The sequence below is a fragment of the Gastrolobium bilobum genome, unplaced genomic scaffold, assembly GCF_033153095.1.
Source record: "Gastrolobium bilobum isolate Gb01-03AN ecotype WA unplaced genomic scaffold, APGP_CSIRO_Gbil_v1 utg33132, whole genome shotgun sequence".
Taxonomy (NCBI): Eukaryota; Viridiplantae; Streptophyta; class Magnoliopsida; order Fabales; family Fabaceae; genus Gastrolobium; species Gastrolobium bilobum.
The window spans coordinates 124,017-138,012 of NW_026897088.1; the positions used below are offsets into that span (position 1 = coordinate 124,017).

General features: G+C 34.1%; 1 long non-coding RNA gene across 1 annotated transcript; it reads left to right on the top strand.

Annotated features, from left to right (window-relative positions):
* Positions 1–9,093: 9,093 nt before the first annotated feature.
* On the top strand, positions 9,094–9,913 carry LOC133304020 (uncharacterized). The gene is made up of 3 exons (XR_009750557.1): positions 9,094–9,172; positions 9,271–9,335; positions 9,767–9,913. It is a non-coding gene; the product is annotated as an uncharacterized LOC133304020 (long non-coding RNA).
* The last annotated feature ends 4,083 nt before the right edge of the window (positions 9,914–13,996 follow it).

Genomic DNA, 13,996 nt, shown 5'->3' on the forward strand with positions numbered 1-13,996 from the left:
TAATCATTTTTCGGTATAGAAGTGGAAATTTTGATGGTGAACTACATTATGATATACAACTATAGCTGTGCTAGCCATTGCGAAGTGAATATGTGGTGATATATGAAAATTATGCCCTGTCATAGCAAGTTTAAAACAATACAACTCAAGGACCAAACAATTTGTGAGATAGACAGGCTTTGAGGCGACATGGATTCTTTCTTTATATGTCAGTTCAAATGGAATGCTTGATCTCATTTACAGAGAGCAAATATCTTCCACTTGCACATTGTCTCCAATCTCATTTTCCCTAGCTCTAATGGCCACAAAACTACAGCTACATCCTAGTTCTAAAGGCCATTTTTTTTTTTTTTTTTTTTTTTTTTGTTTAAACGATTTAGCATGTTGTTATGTTCTTGCAAAAATGAGTTATTCTTACTATTTTTATTTTTTGGGTACATATTCATACTGTTTTATTTTATCCTCAACCATCCTTAAGTATAAGCAGTGGCGGACGCAGGTGGTCACAAATGTCCGCAAGTGCGGACATAAACATTAGAATTTGTAGCAGTTTCTTGAAAACTCGCTTCAGATATGAAACTTTGAGTATTACTTGATCATTACTTACTGAAGGGTTATAAATATTTATTTCTTCGGTAGAAAGAGAGTGAATGTTTATTTGATCAATACAAAAAGATGCCCGTACGGTTGTTGAATTCTATCTTTGTGTTCCAACATGTTAACTAATCGATTACGATAAATTGGATCGGATTTTGCGGTAGTTTTTTTTTTCTTTATTGCAGGTTCTTATTTTTCACTTGATTCAATATTTGTATTAGGAGTAAATATCTTTTTAAGTCCTTAATAAAAAATACGATCCCCACTTTATTTCCTTATAAGAAAAATCAGTCTTGAGGTTCCTAAGAAATTCAAAGTGGATCAATTTAGTTAAAATCGTGGTCCCTCACAAATTCAAAAAAGATCCACATTAGTCACTCAAAAGGACTAAAATGTGTCCGCTTTGAATTTCATAGAGACCATGTCACTAATTTTTTTTGTAAGAAACTAAAGTGGGAACTGAATTTTTTGTTAGTGATCAAAAAGAGTGTTTACACTTATATTAGTTAGCAATATAGCAACGTACAAAGATGATTAAAATAACGTACAGGTAGTGTTGACATTTTTATTCACCACTATAAAATAGAATGATGATGTATGGATATACTGGAGTATATTCTCATATTTGTTTTGGAGGATTGGTAAGATTTAGAAGAGAAAATGATTGGTCAAACTATTGCATGCAGCTTGTTATGCAAGCAACTAGATTATGAGCGAGTTCATAACGTTGTACATAAAGCGTTAATCTAAGTGAATTCAGTCAAAATTTTCTTTAAAATTTGGAATGAAAAATCTAGGAATAATTTTTCACATAAAACTTTTCCCAAATTTTCTACCACACATTTTCAAATGGACACTAGAGAATCAGTAATACAAAATCCTACGCCCCTTATTTCTACACTATTTGTTGCACAATATGTGTCGAATTGTTTTTTTTTTCTAAACAAATCTAAGTACAAATTTATCTATTATCATAAATTATGTTAAAATTTTGGTTTAGGCAGCAAAAGCAGATTCCTGGGACTATTCGGTGAAGTCATTAAACCCATATATATAATTAATATTTGACATTCTAATAACTAGTAAAAATGAGAGAGACACACATATATAGATAGATAGATAGATCGTAGATAGAGAAAAAGGTAGCTATTCTGGTTTGATATATATAGATATATATATACTCTTACTGATTTTTAGTTAAATATTTGGAGTTCAAACTCAAATTAGGAAAAGGAAAACACTACTTATTATCAAGTTGGCCACCATCTTTAACGGATATAATCAAAAGTTATTCTAACACTACATAGAGATATAGTTATTCTCTTGGGAGTTTGGAAGGGAAAGAAATGGAAGGAAAGGGATTTCAGGGGGAAGGAAGGAAAAAAAATTAAAGGATGTTTTCTTTCCTTATTTCGGAGCTAAAAAAAGGATAAGGGAGAAAAAAGAAGTGTTAGTGAAACACTTTTACATTTTTTTCTTTTTTTAAATAAATATAATTATTATATTTTACATAAATTAAATTCAAATTTTTTAACAAAATTATTTATGTACTTTGCATACTACTAAAAAAGATCATATTTTTGACAAAATTTCTACGTCTCAAACGACGAAAATTTCACCGTAAATAATTTTGACAAAATATTTTTTTCGTCATAATTTTTTACAAAATTATTTTTTATCAAAATTTTGATGGAAACGTTTTTTTATCAAATTTTGCTAAAAATATTTTCCGTCAAAATTTTTTGATAGAAATGTTTTCCGTCGAAAATTTTGAATGAAATATTTTTTGTCAATAATTTTGACAAAAGTGTATCTGTCGAAAACTTTCGATGGAATTTAAATTCCGTAAAGAATTTGACGAATTTTTATTTCGTCAAAATTTTTTACTAAAATATTTTCCATAAAAAATTTTCGATGGAAATGTGTTCTATTGAAAATTTTGATGGAAATAACTTTCGTCAAAAATTTCGAAGGATATGTTTTTTGTCCCATATTTTGTTGGAATTTAGATTCCGTAACAAAATTTGACAAAAAATATTTTCTGTCACAATTTTTTACACAAATGTTTTTCGTCACAAAATTTTACGAAAATTTTTTTCGTCCAAAATTTTCGCTGTAAATGTGTTCCGTTGAAAATTTGGAAGGAAATATTTTCATCAAAACTTTTGACGAAATTTAGATTATGTCAAAAAAATTTATGGAAATGTTTTTCATCAAAAGTTTTGACGGGAATGTTTTTCGACAAAAATTTTGACGGAATTATTTTCGGTCAAATTTTTTTGATGGAAATGTGTTTCGTCAAAATTTTTGACCGAAGTATTTTTCGAGGAAAAGTTTGATGGAAATATTTTCGTCGAAAGTTTTGACGGAACTTAGATTCTATCAAGAATTTTGACTACATATTTTTTTTCTGTACAAAAAATTTATGTCAGTGATTATGGTCATATCTTGTTTTGTATCTAATTTTGTCTTTAGTTTCGACGAAAAAAAATTGTTTCTATTTTTGACGTAATATGATTTTTGTCAAAAAATTCATCACTGTTTTCGATGAATTATTTTTCGTCAATAAATTCTGTCGGTATTTGAGACTTTTCTAATAATGTCACATTTAAAAATGATTCATATTTATGTAGTTTTTATATTTTAATGCTAAGGGTAGATAAGTAATTTTCACCTAAAAATCCCTCAAATTGGGGGAACTTTAATTTTAAAGGTGAAAAGGGTTTTGGGGATTTTGCAAAAATCTCCAATTCCCTTCCCCATTGATTTAAACTTACAAACAAGGAAAGTGATTAATAAAACCCTTTCTTTACTTTCATTTGCCTCTTAAAACTAACTCCCAAATAAAGCCTTAGATGGCTCAAGCTCCGCCTATTCGTCAAAATGACATTCATTTGATGTGCACAATAGGTTTTAGGATTTGATCTAATTAGATCGTGTGAATTGATCTGCCGAAAGGATAAGAGTTGCAATTCCTAAGGCTTTGTTTGGGAGTTTACTATGGATAGGAGGGGAAGGGAAGGAAATGGATGGTTTTACTAAGCCCTTCCCCTTGTTTGGGAGTTTAAAAAAAGGAGGGGAAGGATTTGGGGATTTTTACTAAACCCTCCTTCTTCTTAAAATTAAAGTTCCTCCAATTTGGAGGGTTTGAGGGAGAAAATATTAAAAATTATTTATCTACCCTTAGCATTAAAATGTGAAAACTATGTAATTGTGAATCATTTTTAAATATAAAATTATTGGAAAAGTCTCAACTACCGTCAGAATTTATCGACAAAAAATATTTTGTCACAAAATAGTGATGAAATTTTTGATAAAAATCATATACGTCAAAATTTTTCCGTAAAAAAAAAAGACGAAATTAGAAACAAAACTAGATTTTGCCATAAACACAAACATAAATTTTGTACGAAAAAAAAATTTCAGTCAAAATTACTGATAGAATCTAAATTCGTCGAAACTTTTAACGAAAATATTTCTGTCCAAAATTTTGACGAAACACATTTCCGTCGAAAAGTTTCGACGTAAAACAATTACGTCAAAATTTTTATCGAAAAATTTTGACGAAAAATATTTCCGTCAAAATTTTTGACTAAAAATATTTATGTAAAAAAATTTGACGAAAAAACATCAATATTTCTTTAAGGAATCTAAATTTTTCCAAAATATTTCACAAAAAAACATTTTCATCAAAATTTTTGTCGAAAAATATTTACATCAAAATTTTCAACGAAACACATTTCTATCGAAAATTGTTGACGAAAACAAATTTCATCAAAATTCTTAATAGAATTTAAATTCCGCACAAAGTTTTCGACGGAAACATTTTCGTTCAACTCTTTGGAAAAAAAAATTCTGTCGAAATTTTTAACGAAACACATTTGTATCGAAAATTTTCGACGAAAAATATTTCTGTCAAGTTTTTGGATAAAAAACATTTCCATCAAAATTTTCAACGGAACGCATTTCTGTCAAAAAATTTCGACAGAAAATATTTCCGTAAAAATTTTTGACGAAAAAATATTCTGTCAAAATTCTTTACAAAATCTAAATTTCGTCGAAAGTTTCGAATGAAATCTTTCCCTCAAAATTTCTAACAAAACAATTTTTGTCAAAAATTATGTCAGAATATATTTCCATCGAAATTCTGAAATTTTTGACAGAATTCTTTTTCATTTAAAACATTTGATGGAGGAAATCATTTTCGTCAAAACTTTTGATGGAAACTAAATTTCGTCGAAAATTTCTTTAAAAAATTTGTTTTTGTAAAAATTTTCATCGGTTGAAAATTTCCGTCTCTTTTCGACGAAAAGTATTCCGACAAAAAAAATAATTTTGTGATGAAATTTTCATCGTTTGCAACGTAGAAATTCATCAAAAATATTATCTTTTTTAGTGTTGTGAAAAGTACATAAATAATATTTTTTAGAAATTTTAAATTTAATTTAATTTGTAAAGTATAATAATTATATTAATTTAAAAAAAGGATAAAATGGTAAAAATATCTCATTGACCTTCCATTATCCTCTCATTCTATTTTTTTGACTCCCAAACAAGGGAAGGGGATACCCTCCAATTTCCTCCCCTTCCTCCCCCCCCCCCCCCCCTTGGATCCCCTCCCCTCCCCTCCAAACTCCCAAACAAAGCCTAAAAGAATGAAAAGTCTCAAAACCCGTAAATATCTTTAAAAACAAAAAAAGCATTCGTTTAATTTAAGGGGTGACTCTTTTAAAAGTCCATAACATTTGTAACTTTATTTCTAAAAGAGTTATATTATTCTACCTACTCTTATTCTATCTACCTTTACTATTTCTTTCAATATCATTAGATTACGATATCATCCAACGATGGATATTTGTGGAATAAAATAAACTATTTTTCCTCTTTCTTTCTCTTCACTTCTTCCCACACCCTTTCTTTCTCCTCCCTTTTCTCTCTATCGATGACCAAGACAGAAAATTCTAGGAACGAAAATAACTTCCTCCAAAACGAAAAACACGTACCATCGACGACCATCATTTGAAAAAAATCACTTCCTCCAATGCCTCACTATCCACAACTCTATTTCTAAGCTTGCAATTTATATTATAAGAGAAAAATAAAATTATCAAACCTAAAAATGATATAATTTTGGGTTGAAAGAGATACTTTTATCTCTACTTAAAAAAAAATTTCCCAAAAATTTATATATTAAAAAATGGAGAAATAGAGATTTGGTATTCTTTAATTGTTGGAACCGGGAGGTGACTTGAAAAGAGAATTGCCCTCGTCACAAATTTCGGGGTTGGTGGCTCTCGATGTAGTCAAAACTGAAAAATCATAAAAAATTTCATAAAACACTGAAACAATCTAATTAGGAATCGCTCTTTGATAATATTAAGATATTTGTTTTTCATTTAAAATGGAATGTCTACCAACATGGGGAGGGGAAAACAATCTGATTTTTTTCAAATGATAGTCGTTGATGTTATGTGTTTTTCATTCTTTCTTTGATGGAGTATGTGTTTTTCATTTTGGAGGAAGTGATTTCGTTTCCAGAATTTTCTGTCTTGGTCGTCGATAGAGAGAAAGGGTGTGGGAGGAAGTGAAGAGAAAGAAAGAGGAAAAATGGTTTATTTTATTCCACAAATATCCATCGTTGGATGAAATCGTAATCTAACTGTAACACCCCGTGTGCACCTGGCGTATTAAACATACATATGGTAATGGCGTAGCTAAATAAATGTGGAAGCTAATTTTTTCTTTCCAATTATGACATCATCATTATTAACCAAGTTGATTACTTATTCCTTTTTCAGAATATATCGCCTATATGTAAATTGCAATAAATAACTAACTAAATTACCTCATGGTATAAATAACTGTGTATCTAGTCACGGAACTACAATACGTAGACCAGACAATATCCTGATACATTATACAAGTGAAACCTAAATAGCGTAACAGAAATCAATGTGGCATGGACAACCCCCATGCTCACCAAATTAGGCAACAAAGCCAAACAATGTCTCAAATCAATAGCCATATCATAATAATAAGGCATACATAAATCTAAAAGCGATAACAGGTAGACATGCATATATCAACTCTGCTCCAGCCTCCTGCCGCCAGAGGTCTCAACCCCCGAGGTAACTATACCTGAAAATATGCCCCAACACGGATGAGATCTCTAAAAAAAAATCTCAGTAAGACAAGGGATCCTCAAGGATCTCTCCTCCCCAAGCTCACTTACATGAGACTACTTGGCACTTTGTGGGAGTGATGTATGGCATAGTTAAATAAACCTTAAGCATTTCGCATATTGTTTAAGTTATGATTACAGCCTTTGGAATTGTTTTAATTACGGAATTGATTTTAAACAGAAACGTTTGTTAATGCAAAAGGAAAAAGTTTATCCGTAATTTGATTCAATTGTTGTAATTGTAACTGCGCCTAATGTCATACGTAATGTTAACTAACCGGTTCTAGAACAGGGTGTTACACTTTACCTTTCTAGTTTCTGCCTAAAAACTTTTAGAACAATTGGAGCATACACGAGTTATTACAAAAAACAAGAGTCAATTGTCCTATTTAACTATTTTTTTCCTTTGACAGCAACAATATTGTGGGTCATATCTAGAATTTTGGGAACCCAAATTGGCATTTTTGGGTCAAGATTCTTTAATAACTAAATGATATTAAATAGAACCTCAGGAATTGTATTAAAAAGGTGATAAACATAAATATACTCATCTCGGGTGCTTAAGGTTCGTTAGCATATGACATGCGTTATGTCAATGCTAAACTACAATTTTTTTTTCTCATAGTAAAAGACTCTAATACGATTAAGAGTAAAACTCTTGGATGCATACAAGGGTTGTTACAACATCTATATATCTTGTTCTTGTTTGTTGGGCATGTGTTTAAGTGAGTGACTTCTTTTATTTGTTTCTCCTAAATTATTTAATTATTTTTTTGACAAATTCTTTTATGACTCTAATATGATTGGCTTTCATTAGTCTTAAAATAAATATTGTTTTTGCTCATTTTTATACACATACATGTGTACGCCTATGTGCATGCGTGTATAAACTTTTAATTTATTTTAAATTAAATTAAAATTTAATTTTATAATTAAAAATTAATACAGTTCGATTTGATGATTATTTTTTATTTTCAACAATGTAGTTGAATTGTCAATATTTTAGGTTTTGTTCAACTATTGTACAAAATAATTATAACCCATAATTTATCAAGTGCAATATATTATATTTGAAGGATTGGAAGGCTTGATAAGTCACGCCAAACATTCTATTTTTTAAAAACAAAAAAGTCAAACTTGTTATAAATAATTTATTGGTTGTCCATATCCGTTATATAACCATTATGACTGTTGGGGACGTTATGGCCGTTGGAGACATTATGGCTATTGGAGATATTATAACCGTTAGAGAATAAATTTTTTTTTTTTTTTTTGATAACAGTTAGAGAATAATTTCAGTTAAAATAACTTTCATATTTCCCGAGCCTATAAATAAGGCATCATTGTAGTATGACAATACAACTAAAATACATTCTATAATAGCCCATCTTAATTAATTAGTAAATCAAGTGTAATTAATTAATTAAACATGTTTTAGTGAGTGAAATTAAGTATAAGGCTTAATTAAATGAATCTGAGTCACTTTGAAGTTAAAAAGTGTACTCAGTGAAAATTAAGGGGTATAAATGGGTACTGGAAAAAGTACCCAAAATATAAAAATAAAAATAGTAATATTCCTAGAATAATATTCCAGACTTTTGGGTAAAGTTTGGTAATTATTGGAGTTGAATAGATAGACGAACCAATACCCGCTTAAAGCCACTTAACCAATGTTAAGTGACCAAAAGCTAAAAGTGAACCCATTTCCCCCCTGCAACCCGTCGAGAAAGAAACAGAGAGAAGAAGAAGAAGAAGAAGGAGAAAAGAGGGAGAAGGAAGGGAGGAAGAGAGAGAGAGAGAGAGGAAACCTTGATGGTTTTGGATGATTCAAAAGCCTAAATCGCTTAGAATCTCGCCCTCTTTCATAATCCAAGCTTAGTTTTAAGTGGGGAGCTTTGTGTGGTGGGATATTGGCTCTCAAAAATTCGGCCCTTTGGAGAAATTTGGGGTTTTGAGAGTTTCTACCTCCATTGAAGCTTGAGGAGCCATCAATCCTTGGTTGTGTGACCATTGGTGGTAAGATTCTAACCCTTGAACCTCATGATTCCTTGAAATTTGCATGAGTTAGGGTTTATGAATAGTGTTTTAGGGATTTTGATGAAATGTAGTTGAATTAGCTATGTTCTAGGAAGAATGGAGCTTAGAGCATGTTAAGGAAAATGCTAGGAATGTCATTTAATCGGTGAAAATGAGCTTAGATAGCTAAATGAGTATACTTGTAAAATGGAAAGAATATGATGCTTGATATTGGATTTCTTGCATTGTTGATAAATGGTATGGCTTGGTTGATTGATGATTGTGTCCTAATGATGTCTAGGATTGAGACATTTGGACCGACCGTGAGTGATCAACCTCTTGAGCAAGCTATGGAGCTTGAGTAGCTCATTGGAATTGGTAAGCTCATACGTGTGTGTGTTTTGAATTGAGTAGTTGATGGTTGATTGTGAAATACTCTTGGATGCAATGTGTTGATTGCATTACACCATGTGTAGGTGTTGGTTTTGGAGTAGAGTATTGTTGACATTGGTGAAGAACAAAGGTCGACTGAAGCATTGAGGTAAGCCTTCGGACCTTGGGTGTAATTCCCTTGACTGTTCTACCAAGCCCTGAAAGGGTAGAGGTTGTGATTGTGTATATAAATGCAATAAAATAGTGTAATGCTTTGTTATACGTATGTGTATGCATTTTGTGTGGCATAGGATGGTGTTTCCCTATGTGGGTATGTTGCATGACGATGCGTAAATCATACATGGTAGTTAGCTGGCCAGTAGGACTATTTGCATCTGAGTTTCCTTAGGACAGCTTGAGAGCTCGAGGGATTTCTCCTGGAGATGTAGTGCACTTTGCATAGATATGTATTTACTGCATTATTATTGTTATTGCTATTACACTGATATGGAACTGTGGGGTGGAGAGATGCTCCAAGGACCCCTGGTTTACTGGATATATTTGTATATCTCACCCCGTGTTGTGGGGACCCCCTTTCAGGTAAGGATGCTGCAGGAGCCTCTGGTGGCAAGTGGCCATATCTGGATTATGCATGAAATATGGCATTTCTTTGAGTTTATGCATGCCTTTTGTAGTTGACATGTATAGGATTTTATTTTGAAAGCCCATGGTCATTTGTATATCTTGATTCATTGGATGAACTTAGCTTATGCTCATGCCTTTGGTTACACCTTTTGTTGATGGGAGCCAAGGGAATGATCATAGTGTTTTGTAAGCTAAGTTCTATGATTTGTAAAGGATATGTAATGTAAATGATGCCTACTTGAAATTCAATATATGCATGCTTGTTATGTATTGAGTTGTTGAATTGGTTGGGCTGAAAATCAATTAGGTACCCTTTTGTTTAAACTGGTAAACGATGAGAAAACAAAGGTCATGCTGCCCAAATTCTAGCTAAATCTCATGAGGAGAGGTTGGATGAGTGCTAGGATTTAGTTTTGGGGCATGGACAATTGGGGTTTGTAATGGGGATGCATTTTCCCCTAGGCTTGGACTTGAGAAATGTGGGAATTGGAATTCCCTGGCAGCGCGCTTAAGCGCCCAGGAGCGCGCCCAAGCGCCCTGCTGCCCCTGCGAGTGCCAATGCATTCTGCCTCCTCGCGCTGGAGCGCCCAGGATTGCGCGCTGTAGCGCCCTGGCGTGCGCTTAAGCGCCCTTTGCTGCAGAAAGTTGGGTGGCTTACTGCCCCCTCGTGTTTTAGCGCCCAGGGTGGGGCTGAAGCGCCCAGGGTTGCGCGCTTGAGCGCCCTGGTCCGCGCTTAAGCGCCCTTCGCCACTGAAGGAGGAGATGCTTCTGTCTCTGCGCGCTAAAACGTCCCCGTGGGAGCTTGAGCGCCCAGGATAGCGCGCTTGAGCGCCCTGATGCGCGCTTAAGCGCCCATCCACACTGGAATGCCTGATGCTTACTGCCTCCGTGCGCTTAAGCGCCCAGATGGAGGCTTTAGCGCCCGATAGCGCGCGCGCTTAAGCGCCCGGTAGCGCGCTGAAGTGCGCGGGGCCTGTGACCAACACTCTCTTGTGTTGCTTCAATTTGTCCTAACTTGGGCTACAGTGCTCCGATTTGAGCGCGGTTTGAAGCCACGCATAGCTAATGAAGAAACCTACAATATAGTAGAAGTTGTGAACATGATGTTAAGCTTAATTTATCTGTTTCCGCAAGGTAATATGGTTATGATCACGAAAATGGGTATTATAAGTTCGGTACGTTTTAAAATGAAAAATTTATCCGGATTTTAATTGAACCCATGTGATTGTAACTGCGCTTAATATCATATTGCGATGTTAATAAACCGGTTCTAGAACGGGGTGTTACACATTCCCCTATCTCTCTTATCTCTATTCTTCTTATAATTCTTAGTAATTTTACAACACGTTATCAGTACGAGGCTCTACCCGAAAAGAGAATTGTAATCCCAAAGACACGAAGGTATTTGTCGCTTCTCTGTTAATTCTATTTATTTTTTATGTTGCATCTTTCATAATCATACTTTATTTAATTTGATTTCTCAAAAGTGTAAATATGATTCTACTTCATTGTACATATGCTTTATAAAATTCTCTACACACAATGCACCGCAAAAAAATAGAGGATACATCAAAGGAGACTGAATCTCAACTTTAGCCGATGATAATTTCTCTTGAGAACTAGCAGTACAAGAAGAATCTTCTGGTTCTTCAATGCATGATCATAATAATTTTCAATAATTTTTCACATCACATTTGATCCGGGATGGTCAACCGGTCATGCCAATTTTTGATTTACCAATTTTTTTTTTAGATCAATTTTGTGTTATCTGTTATTATGTTAATATTGCCTTCTTCCATTATCAAATACGAGGAATATCCACATTCTTCATTAAAATAAAATAGGGGAATGTGTTTGATCAGGGTCAATGACACAACACATCCGAAAAGCATGCGGTTTTTATTTGGAAAAAAGAGGTTCCAACAATATTGCATGAAGATAATGCTGCTTGTATAACTCAAATTAAATGGAGGATACATCAAAGGAGACAGAACGAAGCATGTGTCACCAAAATTATTCTTCACTCATGATCATCAACAAAATGGTGAAATTGATGTTCAACAAATCCGTTCAAGTGATAATTTAGCATATTTATTTACCAAGGCGTTATCTACTTCATGTTTTGAGAAGCTCATTTACAAGATTGCGGGTGCAGGGGAAGCCCGTGGCGGGGGCCACCACAAATGAGCTAAGGCTACACCAACCGTAGCAAGTGGATACGACACCATGTCTCAACCCAAAACCTTAAGGCATTGGGTTCATGGGTCCATCCACCGATATACTCTTTACTTAGCTCATTACCAACCAATGTGGGACTCATCACACTTGAATATCCCAACAATGTGTGAAACCCACAATTGGTATGCTCCCCCTCAACCGAGTACCCGAAGTGCAAAGTACTCGACCCGCCTCCTAGCCAATCATTAGGCTAGCTCGAGCCCAATCAGGCTCTGATACCACTGTTGGAAAATCTGTTCCCTCAAACTCCAATGTCAAGCGGGTCCAGGGGAAGCCCGTGGCGGGGGCCACCACCAATGAGCTAAGGCTACACCAACCGTAGCAAGTGGATACGACACCATGTCTCAACCCAAAACCTTAAGGCATTGGGTTCATGGGTCCATCCACTTATATACTTTTTACTTAGCTCATTACCAACCAATGTGGGACTCATCACACTTGAATATCCCAACAATGTGTGAAACCCACAATTGGTATGCTCCCCCTCAACCGAGTACCCGAAGTGCAAAGTACTCGACCCGTCTCCTAGCTAATCACTAGGCTAGCTCGAGCCCAATCAGGCTCGGATACCACTGTTGGAAAATCCGTTCCCTCAAACTCCAATGTCAAGCGGGTCCAGGGGAAGCCCGTGGCGGGGGCCACCACCAATGAGCTAAGGCTACACCAACCGTAGCAAGTGGATATGACACTATGTCTCAACCCAAAACCTTAAGGCATTGGGTTCATGGGTCCATCCACTTATATACTCTTTACTTAGCTCATTACCAACCAATGTGGGACTCATCACACTTGAATATCTGTTTTGAGAAGCTCGTTTACAAGATCGGGATGCGTAAACTCAGAGATATTAAATAATGTTATCATCAAGGGGAGTGAAATACGTGTTGCACTCTTTTTTCTTTCACCATGGTTTTGTCCCATTGGGTTTTCGTGATAAGATTTTTAATGAGGCAGCTTCTAATATCATCAAGGGGAGTGAAATACATATTTCTTCTCAATAGGATTATTGGACATCCAAGGGGGAGTGTTATAAATAATTTATTGGTTGTCCATATCCGTTATATAACCGTTATGGCCGTTGGAGACGTTACGGCCGTGGAGACGTTATGGCTGTTGGAGATATTATGACAGTTGGAGAATAATTTCAGTTATTGTAATTTTCAGGTTTCCCGAGCCTATAAATAAGACATCATTGTAGTATGACAATACAACTAAAATACATTCCCCTATGTCTCTTATCTCTATTCTTCTTCTAATTCTTAGTAATTTTACAACAAAACTTACAAATTTTGTAGACTAACAAGTCAAGTGAAGCTTAAAATAATTTATACTGGTTTAGCCCATTTAACTTAGAGGCTTGACAAGCACGAGTAACAATTAACGGTGCATGCTTTTCTCCATGTCGTGGCTATCTTGCAGCAAAATTGAACACACATAACTCTACATGAAATATTGAAATTATCGTCAATCTCTAAAGACGGCAGAATCGCTGATTAGTTCTAACTTCTAAGAAAATACTGTCAAAAGACACTCATTTTAAAAGAGAGATATCTCTTTCAAAACTTTTTTTTTCTTTATATATAGATTGTTAAATATTTTTTAAATATAACTTAAACAATGCATTGGCTTTCTTGTTTCCTGAAAATTTTGGTTAACAAACACAGCCAAGTTTGTTTCTAATTAATGGTTACATGCTACAACTCCGAATATTGCCGTTTTGATGAGCACACGCAGCATAGTCCAGTGGTTATGATCGCTGCTCCTTTTTTATGACATAGTGAGTTGTGGACGCAGGAATATTCATCCCAATGTTTAGAATTGAGACAACTGTAATTAAATTACACAAATTACTAAGAAAGTTAGATAAATGACAAATAAGGATAACAGATAAAAACATAAACGAAAGTGTGTTAGGCTTCGAAGTTCAAACTTAGCTCTCACTTTGCA